General features: G+C 50.2%; 1 non-coding gene across 1 annotated transcript; it reads right to left on the bottom strand.

Annotated features, from left to right (window-relative positions):
- Nucleotides 1-6,048: 6,048 nt before the first annotated feature.
- On the bottom strand, nucleotides 6,049-6,201 carry LOC117320302. The gene has a single exon (XR_004531000.1). It is a non-coding gene; the product is annotated as a 5.8S ribosomal RNA (ribosomal RNA).
- Nucleotides 6,202-6,427: the final 226 nt, after the last annotated feature.

Below are 6,427 nucleotides of genomic sequence, written 5' to 3'. Positions count from 1 at the left end.
TATTAAGGCGAGCTGCCTGCTTTGAACATTTCAAATTTTTTCAAAGTAAATTTTCCCGGGGGCCCCCCGAGAAACTCAATCAAAGAACAAAAGGGGGGAAAAAAACCCCCCGGGGAGGTAGAACGGGGACGAAGCATTTAAAAAACAAGGAGGGCCCGGGCAAGCCGGGGATTGAGATCCAACTAGGGTTTTTAACGGGCAAAACTTTAAATACCCCTATTGGAGCTGGAATTCCCGCGGTGTGGCACCAAAAATTGCCCCCCAAATTTGGAACTTTTAAAAAGGGTTTAAAGTGTACTTTTTCCCAAATTAGGGGGGCCTGAAAAGTCCCGTATTGTTATTTTTCGTCCAAACCCCCCGGCCAGGAGTGGGAAATTTTGCGCGCCTGCTCCCTTCCCTTGGTTTGGTTGGGTGGGCCTTTTTCCCCTGTCCCTCTCCGGAACCAAAACCCTGATTCCCTTTTACCCGTTACAACCATGGTGGGGCATAGACGTACCATGGGGAAATTTGATAGGCGAATTTGAAAGATAGTCCCCGGGGCACGGGGGGCCGTGCGATCAGCAAAAAAATTACCCCCAAGGGAATTCCCCCCAAAGGGGAAGGGCCTGCGCCCCGTTTGGGGTTTTAAAACTGAAAAATGCACCCCCCCGGGGTTTAAAAAGTCGGTCCCTTTTTGATGTTTTTTAAGCTCTAGTTTCCCCACAGTTATCCAAGTAGGTTTTTCGTACGATTAAGGAACCAAAATGTTTAAAATGACCCAAATTCGCGGTTTACCACCCAAAAGTAGGTATTAGCATGCAGGGGTTTAAAATTTTTGAGAAAGATATGATTTAATGGCGGGATAAAACAAAAAACCCAAAAATTCCCTTACCACGAAACGCGTTTTTTTAGTTTTGGAAAAAACTGCCGGGTATTTTGGCCCCCCCCGGCCCATAGCGGTTTACCAATTTCGTTTCATTTTTTTCGTTTTAAAAAGACACTAAACTTCTGTTTTCACTACTATTTCCGTTACCCCGGGAGTGGGGGGGCAGTTGAAAAAGATCGAAAGGGTCAAAGCTACCGCGCGCGGGGCAAAACTTCAAGGGGGAAAGTCAAAAGTTTTTTGCCACCGGAAGGTATTGGGTTTGTTTAGAAATCGGCTTACCCCCCAAAATTCCAGCCCGTTCGTTTAGTAGTCGGCACCCATGAAAAACCCGGGAACGGGGTTTTTTGGGCTTTACGCTCTGTCCAAAAAACATGGGGGGCCTCGATACATTTCCTGGGGGAGGGGTTTTCAAAAACTAGGTTTTCCAAATTACTCGTTTGGGAAATTTTCAACCCCTTTTCCTATTTCCCCTAGGCAGGGGTTTTCTGACAAAGATTTTCCTGAAAAGCAAAAAAATTAAAAGGTCCCAGGCCGGTTTTGGGGAAAGAAAGCCCTTTCCGAGGGAAAAAACCTTTCCCCCCCGAGTCGAACCCCGGGTCCACATATATAGCACAAATTTTTAAAAACTAGGGAAAAGGGTTTTGGGCCGGATTCTTTGGGCCCGGGGAGCTTTAAAAGAAAACTCGCGCAGCAAAACCCGGGCGGGAGTTAAAATTTTGTTTTAAACACGGGAAAAAAATTCTTTCCCCGACACTACCTGTGATGGGGGATTTCCCCTGCCCGTGGAAATTTTCACGGTTTTTCAAATTTGGGAATTTGGACGCACCCAAAAAATTTCCCTCGGGGTTTTTGGGGGGGTGCCGGGTTCCCTGGGGGGAATTTTAAAATTTCGTTTCGTCAACCCCCCAAAGACATGGGTATTTGTAAAAAAAAAAAAAAAATTTTTTTTTTTTTTTCGGGGTTTTTTGCAAACGAAACCTTTAGTAAAAGAGCATTTTTAGAAAACACCCTCTGCACACTAAATTGCCTCGCAGATTTGTCCATCCAAAGTGGCCCAAATCTGTAGTAAAAGGTTTAATTTTAAAAGAGTCGCATTAAAGGTGGCTGCTTTAAAAGACGATCCCCCGACCGAGAATAGGTCGTCTACGAATGTTTTTACACCTTTCCCAGGGATGGGATCGTTTTCCTTTTTCGGTCCCCACGCTAAATTTCAAGAGTCCCAATGCCCTTTTTGCTTGGCTTTACCACGGGGACGCCAAAAAGGGGGGTCCGCCCGCGTTTATGTTGCCCCCCAAGGGCGGGAGTTTGCAGAAATTACCCGTACAGTTTTGGGCGAGATTCTGCTTGGGAGGCTTTCAGTATAACCCCTAAGATGGTAGTTTCGCCCCCTTGGCTTATCACCCAAAGGGCCAAAAAACCCAAATTTTAAAACCTGGGGTTTCCCTCGTACTAGGGATTACCTTTTTGAAAAAAGACATGTAATGTAGGGTAAAATTTAACCGGGTCTCAGGGAACGGTTTTTAAACCCAGCCCCACTTTTCCCTTTTTTAGGGGGGAACAACCAAGGGTTTGGGTTTGGAATTCTGCTTCACAAGATGGAAGAGCCAAACATCGAAGGATAAAAAAAGCAACGTCCTTTAAAACGCTTGGCTGCCAAAAAGCCAGTTTTTCCTGTGGAAACTTTCGGGCCCACCTCTTAAAAAAAAACCCTTTTTTAAAGAAAAAAGGATCATGGGGCCAAACGCTTTCCGGTCGGGTTTTTCGTACTGAAAATCAAAATCAAGTGATTTTTTGCCCTTTTACTCTACGCGGGGTTTTCCGTCCTCGCGGGAGCTCACCTTAGGACCCGCGTTCCCTTTTAAACAGATTGTCCCGCCCCAGTAAAAAACCCCCCGCCTTACACTGTTTCAGAGAGGATTCCCCCCCCGGCACGAGGGGGGTGACTTAATTCCCCGAACGAGGAGCTTGGCCCCGCCCCTTTCCCCTTTACTGAAAAAAAGTAAAGAAACGAAAAAAAGGGGTGGTATTTTAATTTCGTTTGGGAATCCCCCCTATGTACACCCTTAGGGCTCTTTCACAAAGTCGGGGCTTTGGTTTAAACTCAAAGGGTTTTCTTTCCCGGGTGTTTTTTCCAAGGCCCCTTCCCTTGGGTTTTGGGTTTTGTAGAAAGTAAAATAGGGGGCAGTTGGGGAATCTCGTTAATCCATTCTCGCCCCCTAAATAATTAGATGACGAGGGGATTTGGGTACCAAAAGAGTAAAAGTTTTCCCCGGGCCCTTTTAAACCCCCCCCTTGATTGAATTTTTTTCACTTTGACATTCCCACACTGGGGTTTTTTTTAAAAAACATTGCGTCAACACCCGGTTTTCGGCCATCCCCAAGCTTTGTTTTAATTAGACAGTTTGGATTTTTCCCCCGGGCCGTACCCGGGTTTAAGTTTTGGGTGTTAAATTTCCGGGGCGAAAACCAACCCACCCGGGAAAACCGCAGCCCGCCAAACTGAGGCAGCCACGGGGTGGTTTAAAAGGGCAGCGGTCCGGAGCTCGGAAACCCTGGGGGCCCGCGCGGGCCCCCGCCCGTCCCCCCCCCCCCCTTCGTACTCCCGCCCGGGCCCGGGCCCAAACCCCTTAGAGCCAAAACCTTTTCCCCAAGTTACGGATTTTAATTTCCACTTTCCCTTTCCACATTGTTTAAACGACTAGAGGCGTGCACCCTTGGGGGACCCGGCGGATATGGGTACGGGCCGGCACGAAAATTTACAATGTCTCCCTCGGATTTTCCCAAAGGGGCCGGGCGGGGAAAATTTCACCGGACCTGCAAGAGCCGCAGGCTTTTCGGGGGAAAAACCCTCCCTATTCCGGGGGAAGCCGATTCCAGGGAGTTGTCCCTAAAAAAAAAGAGAACTCTTCCCGGGGCTTCCGCCGAGGGCTTTCCCAAAATTCGTTTTCGTTTCCCGCACAGGCCCCGGAGGACCAAACCGATGCCGGGTTCGGGAATATTAACCGATTCCCCCTTTTGTGAAGAAAGGGGACACTTTTTTTGGGGTGTTCGAGAGTCGGTTTTTTGCCCCGTTTTTAGAACGGGTTTTCCAAAATTTTTAGGGCCGGGCTGACCCCTGTTCAATGTGTTCCATGGAACCCCTTTTCCACTTAGTCTTTAAAAATTCTGTTTTTTAAAAAATTTGCTAATACCACCAAGTATGCACCCCCTGGCGGGGCCCCCCCCGGGCCACGGGCCCCAAATTTAGTGCTCCCCCAACGGCGGCCCCCCTTCTTTCTCGTCGCCCCATGGCTCCGGGGGGGGTCGTATTGCGGGGCGGCCCGGGGGGGAGGTCCGACGCTTAGCGCCCTCCATTTTCAGGGCTAGGGTTTATTCGGCAGGTGAGTTGTTTCACACTCCTTAGGGGGTTTCCCCTTCCCCTGGCCACCGTCCCTGTCTGATCAAAACCAAACCCCCTTTTTTGGATTGATTGGGGCGGTTTTAGCGTTTTGGAACCCCTTTTTGGACGTTTGGTTCATTTTTACGCGCCAGTTCTGCTTTCCAAAAAGGGGCCCCAATTTGGCCCCCGCATTTGAACGCCCGACTTCCCAATAAGCGGGGGTGGAATTTTTACCCCTTTAAAATTTGAGAAAAGGTTGGGGGGTCGGGTTTTTCCCCAATGCCTTAATCCTTCGCTTAACCCGGTTAAAAAATGCGAAAGAGTTCCAGGGTATTTCCCGGGGGGAAAATTCGGGGGGGAAAAAAAGCTACTTTGTGGTTCGAAATTTGTCTTTCGCCCTATACCCAAATTTTACCCATCGATTTGCACCCTCAGAATTCGCTACGGACCTTCCACCAGAAATTTTTCCCCGGGGTTTTGTTCCTTTCTCAGGCATAGTTCACCAAACTTTTTGGGGCCCAAGTGTTTCGCTCTTTTCCCCTCCCGGGGCGATGCGGACCCCAAAACGGGGCGGTAGTGCGCCCCCCGTTACAGGGGGGGATCCCCACAGGCAAACCCGGGGGCGCCTTCACTTTTATTCCCCCTTTAGGGTTTGTAATACCCCCTGGGCTTTGCGCCAAGTTAGGGCTCCTTGGTTTCCGTGTTTCAAGACGGGTCGGGTGGAATGCCGACCGAATCGCCACTGACCCAGCGCGCCCCTAGCTGAGCACCCGATATACAATCGCGGTCGGTGAACACTGCAAGCAGTGGACCCCATTTGAACGAAAGCACACGAGCACAGGCTGGTTGGCGCTGGAGACCCTCAGTCTCCCGGCAAGACGACTACTGCGATCTATAACACTCGACACCCGAGAGTGACGAGCTACCTTCTCGCAGAGCTTATGACCGCCAGGAAACCGGTCGTGGCGCTCGACCGGGGGAAAGTGCACTCGCCGGCAGCAATCGGACGCCAGCAGAGTCCGGTTAAGGATCTCTAAGAACGCCCGTCGCCGACAGCAAGATGAATTCCCCTGGTCGACTTTACGGATCCACCCGTTTGCCTCTAAGCGGTTTCACGTACTCTTGAACTCTCTCTTCAAAGTTCTTTTCAACTTTCCCTCACGGTACTTGTCCGCTATCGGACTCGTGTCAGTATTTAGCCTTAGATGGAGTTTACCACCAGCTTTGGGCTGCATTCCCAAACAACCCGACTCCGAGGACGACCATAGCCGTGTAGACGAGTGCCGGTAAAGGCCTGACACCCACTTTGGGAGAGGCCCCGATCGGGAGGACTTGGGCACCCGAACTGCACGACAGCGGTCGTCCCAAACACCACAGTTCCCGGCAGCGCAAGGCTGAGGGATTCGGTGCTGGGCTATTCCCACTTCACTCGCCGTTACTGGGGGAATCCTTGTTAGTTTCTTTTCCTCCGCTTAGTGATATGCTTAAATTCAGCGGGTAGTCTCGTCTGATCTGAGGTCGGAAAGTGATTCATTTTCGATAAATGGTTTGGCCTTCACGGAGTCTCAACTGAAAACGTCAGTGACGGTGACATTCGAGCGCACACTGATGTGATTCGAGCTGCGTCTCTGTCGTCCCGTTCTGGGCGATTTCAACACCGAACTACTCGGTTGTCGTGCGTAAAGCACCTCCGATCAGATAACATTTGGGACCGCTCCCCGTACCATGAAAACAATCAATCGACGTGGAGTTGTACGGCCCAAGGCGCAACGTTATGTGCATACCGTTGCGATAGATGTTTTGCCGACCCTCAGACAGGCGTGGCTCCGGGAGTGACCCAGGGCCGCAATGTGCGTTCAAGATATCGATGTTCATGTGTCCTGCAATTCACATTAATTCACGCACCTGGCTGCGCTCTTCATCGACACACGAGCCGAGTGATCCACCGCTTAGAGTGATTTCATCTCGTTTTTGTTTTTTGAGGCTGACGACAGAGCCGTGGCCCGAAGTCCTTTGCCTGCAATTTTGGTTACTGCTTGGTACGTGTATTGATTGATAAGAATGACTAGACGTCTGGGGCGGCCGTTGCTCATTAAACCGGTACAGATACCCCGACGTTTCGTCTTGCGTTGTCACTGGGTTTTGTCAGTCGGAGTAGGGTCTGGCCCTGGTCTCCGATGACA

Source organism: Pecten maximus, unplaced genomic scaffold, assembly GCF_902652985.1.
Source record: "Pecten maximus unplaced genomic scaffold, xPecMax1.1, whole genome shotgun sequence".
Taxonomy (NCBI): Eukaryota; Metazoa; Mollusca; class Bivalvia; order Pectinida; family Pectinidae; genus Pecten; species Pecten maximus.
This window is presented reverse-complemented; position numbering and strand designations above follow the sequence as displayed.